At 40.7% G+C, this 9,155-nt stretch overlaps 1 long non-coding RNA gene across 1 annotated transcript; it reads left to right on the top strand.

Moving 5' to 3' along the window:
* Positions 1-1,519: 1,519 nt before the first annotated feature.
* LOC143722633 (uncharacterized) lies at positions 1,520-3,066 on the top strand. Its single transcript, XR_013196948.1, has 3 exons — positions 1,520-1,714; positions 1,857-2,057; positions 2,223-3,066. It is a non-coding gene; the product is annotated as an uncharacterized LOC143722633 (long non-coding RNA).
* Positions 3,067-9,155: the final 6,089 nt, after the last annotated feature.

Here is a 9,155-nt window from a genome sequence, read left to right as displayed (position 1 = left end):
TACTGAATATAGTAAGAACAATAATTTCAGTAGACAAGGTTTAAGAAACGTTAATGCTCAACTACACATAGATCACTAGATAAATGCATGTTATGTCATATGCCATGTTGATCACTATACGGGGTTCTGCAGTTATCGCAAATAATTCTCCTTGTCAGGTTGGACATTTCATCTGTAGTTAAGGTTTTGAATGCATGTGTTCATTTGGTGCACAGTCACTCAAATCTCATCTGTTAACAAAGGCCCATGTACAGTATATATATATATATATATATATATATATATATATATATATATATATATATATATATATATATAGGTATGCATGTATATTTTTATTTATTCAGTAAAAACTGTTGCACAGTCTCATATTATTGGAAATCTTAAAATATGTCAGTGCCATTGTTTTGTCTCAAGGTGCACACCAGTCATGTTTTTTAATGCATGTTTATAAAAGCTACTTAAATGTCCTAAGTGAACTAAGGCCCAATCCTGTCTTAATCTAAGCCCCGTCTGAGAAGCCAGGCCATAATGCATAATGGGCTTTGAAATAATAAAAATGCATACATGATTTATTTGTGTCCCTCCATTCATTGTAAAAGCAAGTAGAACGCTTTGCTCTCGTTACTTTATGAGCGTTTTTACTGCTGGGAAAAGTGCCAGAATAAATAAATCTTAAACTGCGATCAAACTAGATTTTCAGCTCGCGGAATTTCTACCAACATTGTAATGGTCATAATATGATGTCACACTATACAGCATCTTTTTTTTAGTTTTTTTTTTTTTTACAAAACATAGTTCAACTTATACTGTAATGCACTCTTAAAAATAAAAATTATGAAATGCGGCTTTTATAGCAATGCCATAGAAGAACTATTTTTGGCTCCCTAAGGAACTGTTTAGTGACCAGCTAAAAAGCTGTTCCCTTTCGAGGGAACTCACACTGCGTCGATGACGACACTTTGGGAAACGTCCCCAAGCATAGCGCCTCTGAAGCATGAATGAAACTAAGGCAATCGTGATTGGTGTTGTGTCACCGGGTGAGACAAAGAGGAACTTTTAAACCGGGATTTATTGCACGGGGGAGTGACTTCCGGTGTAACACCGGGCCGGTTCCGGTGGCATTTCATGGCCGCCAGTGTTGACGAGCGCCAGCTGTGGGCACTAATCAGGCTGTTATCAGTGAGCACATGCGGGAAGAGGCATATATAAGGAGAAGTTTGAAGACATAGAGGGTCGTGGTTTTTGTTTCCTTGGTGCTTGGGTTTCCACGTCGGGTTCCCTTGGCGTTTTTATCAGCAGACAGCAGCAAGCAGCAACCGTAGTGCATACAAGTGTGGGGATGTTTACACATTGAAGACGGGTGAGTGCCCGACATATGGAACTGAGAGAACAGAGTGATTAAGGGCGGCGCTGAAGATCCATTCTACTATCAAGGACAGAAGTTAAGTACACTTTGTTTTGTCATCCACATATGAAAAGGTGATGCTATGAAGATTTACCAAGAACACTCTGCACTGGCTGGCAGCGTGTGTTGTCTCTCGCGTTGTGAGTCTTAGAGACCAAGGAAGGAACTGGGCTTTATAGGATTGCTCTTGAAACCTGATACCCCCGTGTAGAAAGCCATCGGTGGATTGTCTGACCCTGCAAAGGTTGAGTGAAGGCCTGTTGTTTACGAGAGGTGATGTGGCATTGCAGTGTCTGAAAGTGTGAAGTGAGCACGTGTAAAAGAGTTATAGTATTGATGCATGCACGAGTGTGGGAGACCAAATCATTACCATCATTCTATGATCTTTGTTTGGAGAAGCCGAACCAGTTGGGTATCAAAAATCTAATCTGATCCGTTGACAGTAAAGTTGTGCCCAGGTTCCAACCACCTGATGTTATATTGGAGGAAGGAGAAGTTTAGCTCTGTGTGTTGTTGGGAAGATCTGCATTCTGCTATTGCTGTCCTGTGGTAAGAGAAGACTCAGTTATTAACTGCTGGATTCTGTACTCACCATTGCTGTTCTGTGAACATAGATTCTGCCGCTGCATTCTGCTATTGCTGTCCTGTGGTAAGAGAAGACTCAGTTATTAACTGCTGGATTCTGTACTCACCATTACTGTTCTGTGAACAGAGATTCTGCCGCTGCATGCTGCTATTGCTGTCCTGTGGTAAGAGAAGACTCAGTTATAAACTGCTTGATTCTGTACTCACCATTGCTGTTCTGTGAACAGAGAGATTCTGTCGTCCGCCACTGCGCCTTCACCGTCTGTCCTGAGAAAGAGAGGAGAGTCTGCTGACTGCTGTATCGGATCTGCTGCCGCTCTACGAGCTGAGAGATCCTGTGAACCATTACTCTGAAGGAGAGTCTGCTGACTGCTGTGACTGATCTGCTGCCGCTCTACAAGCTGAGAGATCCTGTGAACCATTACTCTGAAGGAGAGTCTGCTGACTGCTGTGTCTGATCTGCTGCCGCTCTATGAGCTGAGAGATCCTGTGAACCATTGCTCCGAAGGAGAGTCTGCTGACTGCTGTGTCTGATCTGCTGCCGCTCTACGAGCTGAGAGATCCTGTTAACCATTACTCCGAAGGAGAGTCTACTGACTGCTGTGTCTGATCTGCTGCCGCTCTACGAACTGAGAGATCCTGTGAACCATTACTCCAAAGGAGAGTCTGCTGACTGCTGCGTTCGACCTGCTGCCGCTCTACGAGCTGAGAGATCTTGTGAACCATTGCTCTGAAGGAGAGATTGCTGACCGCTGCGTTCGATCTGTTACTGTTTGAGGAGCTGAGAAAGCTCGCTACTGTTACCCACCTGTTGTCCTCTGGTGGACGGGAGAGATCTGGTCCTCCGAGGCGGTGCTTCGCCTCCGCCGTCCTGCAAAGAAAGGGAGTGCACGGCTGCGTCAACGTTACGTGCCAAAAACCCATTCTCTGCTTCTTGCCTTTCGCTGTCAGCCGTCACAGACCCTCACAACCTCCTGCTGGCCAGAGTTCCCCTCGTCGGAGGCCCATGCGGGACATCCTGGAGTGAAGTAAAGAACCCGGAGTCCTTCTGATGCTGTTTTAAGTGCTATTAATTTATAAATAAAAAGAAGAGGTTTTATATGATCTGTTGTCTCGCCTGATTGGTGTCTTTGGTGTCGGCTCCTCCGGAGCGTGGTTATTGACGATTGGCTTTGGGAAAAGTTGCGTCATGAGGTAAATTGTGACGGCATACACAGAAGCTACAAAGGGACGCCGGCACACAACAGCGTTAGCTTTCTGTTCTTCAGCAAGTGATCTCTGCCGTGTGTGTCTTATTCAGTGTTGTCTGTCAGTTGCAAAAGCACATATATATATATATATATATATATATATATATATATATATATATATATATATATAATGGCGAGTCAGAGCTACAAGCAGTGTATGCGTCCCTGCCTTCGTTACATCACGGGTGGGGACACACACAATTTGTGTGTGCACTGTTTGGGAGCGTAGCACGCGCAGGCAGCTCTCGAGGGGCCGTGGCGGCGCTCATCATTCATGGGGCTCGCAAATGGATCTGGCAGGGGATCCTGAGACTGCTGAGGCACTTTCTCAGGAATCCTCTGCCAGTTCCGATATTCTTCCGCCTCCTGCGGAAGCCCGCCCAGCGGCTTCTTCCTCAAGAGCGGAGAACCCGATGTTCGAGCTGTCTGCTTCCGAGGAACTAGATGTGTTCAGCATCAAGGAGGGGATTTGTTCCCTGACGCTGCGTCATCCCTAAAGACCCTGGAGCTGCCCACCAAACCCTGCCGTGATACATCTTCTTTGGTGGGCAGGGCTTATATGGTTGTGGGTCGGGTGCAGGCATACCAGGCCGACCTTCTTAAAGACATATATGAGGGTGAGGGACCAACTCCATACGTAACATACGTAGGATATCTTCGGGCTGCCCAACCCGTGACGGCTGGTTCCCTTCGTAAAATATTTTGATGCATGGAAAAATCTAACAAATATTTCTCCTTGGTTCCTGCGCACCATTCAAAAGGGGTACAGACTGGCCTACCGAGAGGCTGGCCTGTCAGTAGGAGTAGTTGAGACCATACTCAGCTCCAGAGTTCCCTCCACAAGGAAATTGTACGGCCTAAAATGGAATGTTTTCACCGTTTGGTGTAGAGAGCATGAGGTGGACCCAGTTAACTTCCCAGTGGCTTCAGTGCTGGAGTTCCCCGTCCACACTCAAGGTGTACGTGGCTGCCATTGCGGCTTTCCACACTCCTCTGTTTCCACACTCCTCTGTTTCCACACATCAGCTAGTCGTACCTTTCCTCTGTGGGGCTTGGAGGATGAGACCTGCGGTTCGTACCAGAGTTCCCACATGGGACCTAGCAGTTGTTCTCGAAGGGCTGGTCAAGGCCCCCTTCGAACCTCTGAAGTTCCTTTACACTTCACTAACTTTCTATTAGTGCTTCAGGAAACCCATCCATAAGTGGTATTATTTTGAATGTCCACATGCTTATATGAAAAGTTCATATTTGCTTGGCACAACATAGAAAAATATATTTGTTTGAATTGTTTAGCTCTCCCCCCCCCCCGATTCAGTCAATTCAAATAATATAAAACAGCAGCCATATGTGCCTGCAAATCCAAGAAAAGTGGTGACTTGAGTGCTGCATCACACTGAAAGCTGTGGGTGTTTTTATTTGGCAGAGAATTGCTGTGGCAACAGGAATCGAATGGCTTGATTTGCTCTCCCTCTAAGGATGTTTTGGAGACCTGCAAGTTGTGTCCTGGGGTTAGAGCTCAAACCACAATGGTACAAGAACACTTATAGTTTTGTAATACTTTGTTTATTGAGATACAGCAGCTTATGCCGGTATAATACAACAATAACGTAAATTAAAAGGTTGGATCTCTTTTACATAATACAAATAATAATAATAATAATGAAAATAAATAAATAGTAATAATAAATAAAAAAGGAAATAAGGAATAATAATTGTGACAAAAAAAGTATATGTATACATGTATATAAACAAAATAAAAATAAAAAACAGGCATAGGTCAAATAGGATAGCTACACAGTTGGAAGTAATCAGGCATACAAGAGAAGCAAATCATGACATGAGAGGGAATATTTCAGGAGAAATAGTAAATGATTAAATGACTAATGATTTACTAGTCATAACATGAGGTGAGAATAGGTTGAGAATCAAGTTATTTTATCTCTTTCTACCTCATTTATTATATTATTGAAATCAGAATTTGAAATAAAGGATATAAAAGGTTTCCAAATACTCTTAAAAAAAGACAATTTACCTTTCAATATGTATGTAATCTTTTCCATTGACAAACAAAAGGACATATTATTGATCCACTGTAAAATAGGTGGCTTTTCCATTTTCTTCCAATACATAGCTATTAAACGCTTTGCTTGAAGTATACAGATGTCAATGAATCTGCAAGTGCTTCTACAATGCACCAAATTCTCTGGTAAAATCCCCAAAATAAAAATTTCTGGTCTCATTGGGAGATTGACACATACCATCTGAGAAATTAGTAAAATGACCTCTTTCCAAAACTCCTGCACATTAGGACAATTCCACATGCAGTGCAACAATGTGCCTTTATCAGTTGAGCATTTAATGCATGTGTCTGGAAAATTCGGATTAATTTTATTTAACCTAACTGGAGTAAAATACGTTCTCATAATCCAGTTGTACTATATTAATTTAAGATTACTGTAATTAGTTTGTGATTGAGCTTTCAAATATATTTTCCCATATATCTAAGGATATGTTCATTTTTAACTCTTCTCTCCATAAGACCAGTTTGGATTCTGAAGATTCTTTAGAGTATGACTCTAACAGTTTATAAAACATCGATATTAAACCTTTAGATTGGGAAGACTTTGATAATAAAATCTCAAAAGAAGTCTTAGTGGGTATTGTAAGCTTTGTACCTTGGTCGGATGAAACATAGCTCCTAAACTGAAGGAATTTAAAGAAATGTTTTTTAGGAATATCAAACTGTGCAACTATCTCCGCAAAAGACATTAAGTCATTTCCTTTATAAAAATCCTCAATTTTTTGCAGCCCTTTATCATACCATAGTTTAAATCCTGGGTCCGATGTAGCTGGTTTGAAACTCTCATTACCCCATATTGGGGTAAAACATGATAAAGTATTTGACTGACCTATATACTTGTGCACATCACACCAGACTTTAATTGTATTAATGAGAATAGGGTTATGAGATAAAATATCCTTGTCTTTTCTGAGAACTTTGATATTTCTCGAATAAAGATAAAGATTAAGTGGTAATTTTGACTTTATAAGTGAAGATTCAATGTCCAGCCATGTTGGGAGGACTTCAGAAGAAAAATAGTATAAAGTAGAACGCAATTGTGCTGCCCAATAATACCACTGTAAATTAGGAAATTGAAGACCACCTTTATTGTATGATAAATATAACAATGACAGACGAACACACGCTCTTTTATTACTCCAGATGAAATCAGTGAATAGTTTCCGAAGTAACGTAAAAAAGGAGGATGGAGGACACAGAGGAATATTTTGAAAAAGGTACAATATTTTTGGTAATACGGTCATTTTTATTGCGTTAATACGTCCAATTAAAGATAAAGGTAGAGTTTTCCATCTGTCTATGAATTTAGAGATGTCATTTAAAAGGGGTTGGTAATTTACCGAAGATATATTATCTATATTAGCTGTGATTTTAATTCCTAAATATGTGAAAGAGTCTACTACGTTAAAATGAGCAAGAGCTGATAGTTGACTATCATCCTTATTCAATAAAAGAATACAAGATTTAGATTGATTGACTTTATAGCCAGAGAAGTTACCAAAAGTTGAGAGAAGTTTTATTAGGGAAGGTATGGAGTGAGCCAACTGTGTTAGATATAATATGACATCGTCTGCGTATAAAGAAATTTTTATATCTGTGGTGTTTAATCTGATGCCCTGTATGTTACCATGAGACCTTACTGCTACGGCAAGTGGCTCGATTGCTAAGACAAAAAGAAGAGGTGATAGGGGGCACCCTTGACGAGTGCCCCTTTGAATATTAAATGTCCTGGAAACTATACCATTAGTAAGTACTTCGGCCATAGGACGCGTGTAAAGTATCTCAATCCATTTACAAAAAAATTCCCCGAACCCAAATCTTTTCAGGACCTCAAATAGATAGGGCCATTCCACCCTATCAAAAGCCTTTTCCGCGTCCAGGGATAGAATGGCCGTATCCGAATCCCCCTTTCTAAGATATAAAGTGTTAAGCAAAGTTCTAACATTATGAAGACCTTGCCTACCCTTAATAAATCCATTTTGGTCTCGATATATTATATCGGGTAGAAGTGCCTCCAACCTCCTTGCCAGAATTTTACTCAATATCTTAACATCTGTATTAAGTAATGAAATCGGCCGGTATGATTCACACTTAGTATTTATTTTATTAGGCTTAGGAAGTAACGTAATGAGAGCATTTCTTAAGGAGTCTGGGAGCACACAATTTCCAAAAGATTCTTTAAACATATCTATAATTGGTTGAACCAATTTTATTTAAATTTTGTTGTAAAAGTCTACATTAAGACCATCTGGCCCCGGTGCTCGACCCGCTGTTAAACTGTCAATAGCCTCCAAAATTTCTTGTTCCGTTATATCCTTGTCCAGAGACATTTTTGCCTCTTCGGGAAGAATAGGTATGGATAAACTATCCAGAAAGGCTGTTTGTGCACCATTGTTTGAATATTCAGCAGTGTATTGTAAGCCTGTTTATTGGTCCAATGAGGGTTTCCAATAATACAGGTGAAGGTCTCTGCGTGTTACTGTCTTCCCTTTTACGCAACACAACAAGATTAAATGGAACACACTTTTCTCATATGTATTGACTCGTTATTTCATCTGACTCCATAAATGAAAAAGGGTTTTAATGATATCTGGGTATCATTAAAAGTGAGCGACTGTCTGATTATTCTTTTGAAACTCTTTAATTATGTTTTACCCGTTCAGATTAGGAAACTATGCCGCTGAGAGTTCCTCACATCTACTGCGGGTCTCACGATCACAATCTCGTCAGTTTCGTCACTAAACAGAGGTTTTGACTAATATCTCAGACGGTCGGATTCACCCAAAACACAATCAGAGATACTTTTATTTTAGTCCCCTTGAATTGCATACACTTGAACTTAATTTAATAGTTATACTTTAGTAGAGGTTTTGGCCCTATTATAGGTATGAGTCGACCAACGATACTTTCCTCATAATAGTTTAGACTGGCCAAGCCCGTGATCTCTCACGTACACTTATCTAAAGTTACATTAAATTAAGACAGAGGTAAAATAGACGTACCCAAATTTAGGCTGGTCAGGCAGCGCGTTAGCTACCCCTAAACGGAATGCCCCGTCTCTACAAAGCAAGTACACTTGAACTAGTGACAAAGTATTAGCCGTCGCCAATCTGACGCAGAATTGCGGGAGCATACGAATCCGATAATCTCCTTGGGAGAACAAACTCAAGAGTCAATCAGAGTAAAATCAAACGTTTACAATTTATTTACCAGGTAATGAAGCAATAATTCAAAATCCAATTCATGAGAATAAAATCATCAGTTGATCATATCATAACAGAAATCAAGGAATTTGTAGAAAGTATTACCTGGCAATCAGAATTACACACAGCGATTGTGTGGGCAGTCAACCTACAGACTCCCCGAACCTTTTGCCCATTTTCCTTATAAACCCAGATAATTCAATTTGCTTACCAAATGGTAGTGTCTGCCATTATAATTAGATTTGGTCCCCTAGTGAGGGGCTCACAACTGTGAGATCAGAATGGAGGATCTGGGGGAGGGAACACCTTAGAGGGATAAACTACTTCTCAAATTTTGTAACTTCTTTTAGCTTTCTATTATGGTTGGGAGAATGAGACCATTTTACCAGGCGCACTGAGATACTTTAAATGATACCAAACATGCATAGTTACTTATTTTGTACACATTTAACATTTCATGGGTTTTCAGTGAGTTTCAGGTGAGCAGGAGAAGGGGGAGATTGTTCAAGTGAGGTGTGAGTTGCACTGTGTGCTGCGTCTCGGATGCTGCTGTTATATCATTATGCAAGGGAGGGTTCAAATGTTAATTCTCAGGAGCCTTTTGTTTCCACCAGGGGTGGCCCAGACTT

The sequence above is a fragment of the Siphateles boraxobius genome, unplaced genomic scaffold, assembly GCF_051911475.1.
Source record: "Siphateles boraxobius isolate OS27281-9 unplaced genomic scaffold, OSU_SipBor_1 68, whole genome shotgun sequence".
Classification (NCBI taxonomy): Eukaryota; Metazoa; Chordata; class Actinopteri; order Cypriniformes; family Leuciscidae; genus Siphateles; species Siphateles boraxobius.
This window is presented reverse-complemented; position numbering and strand designations above follow the sequence as displayed.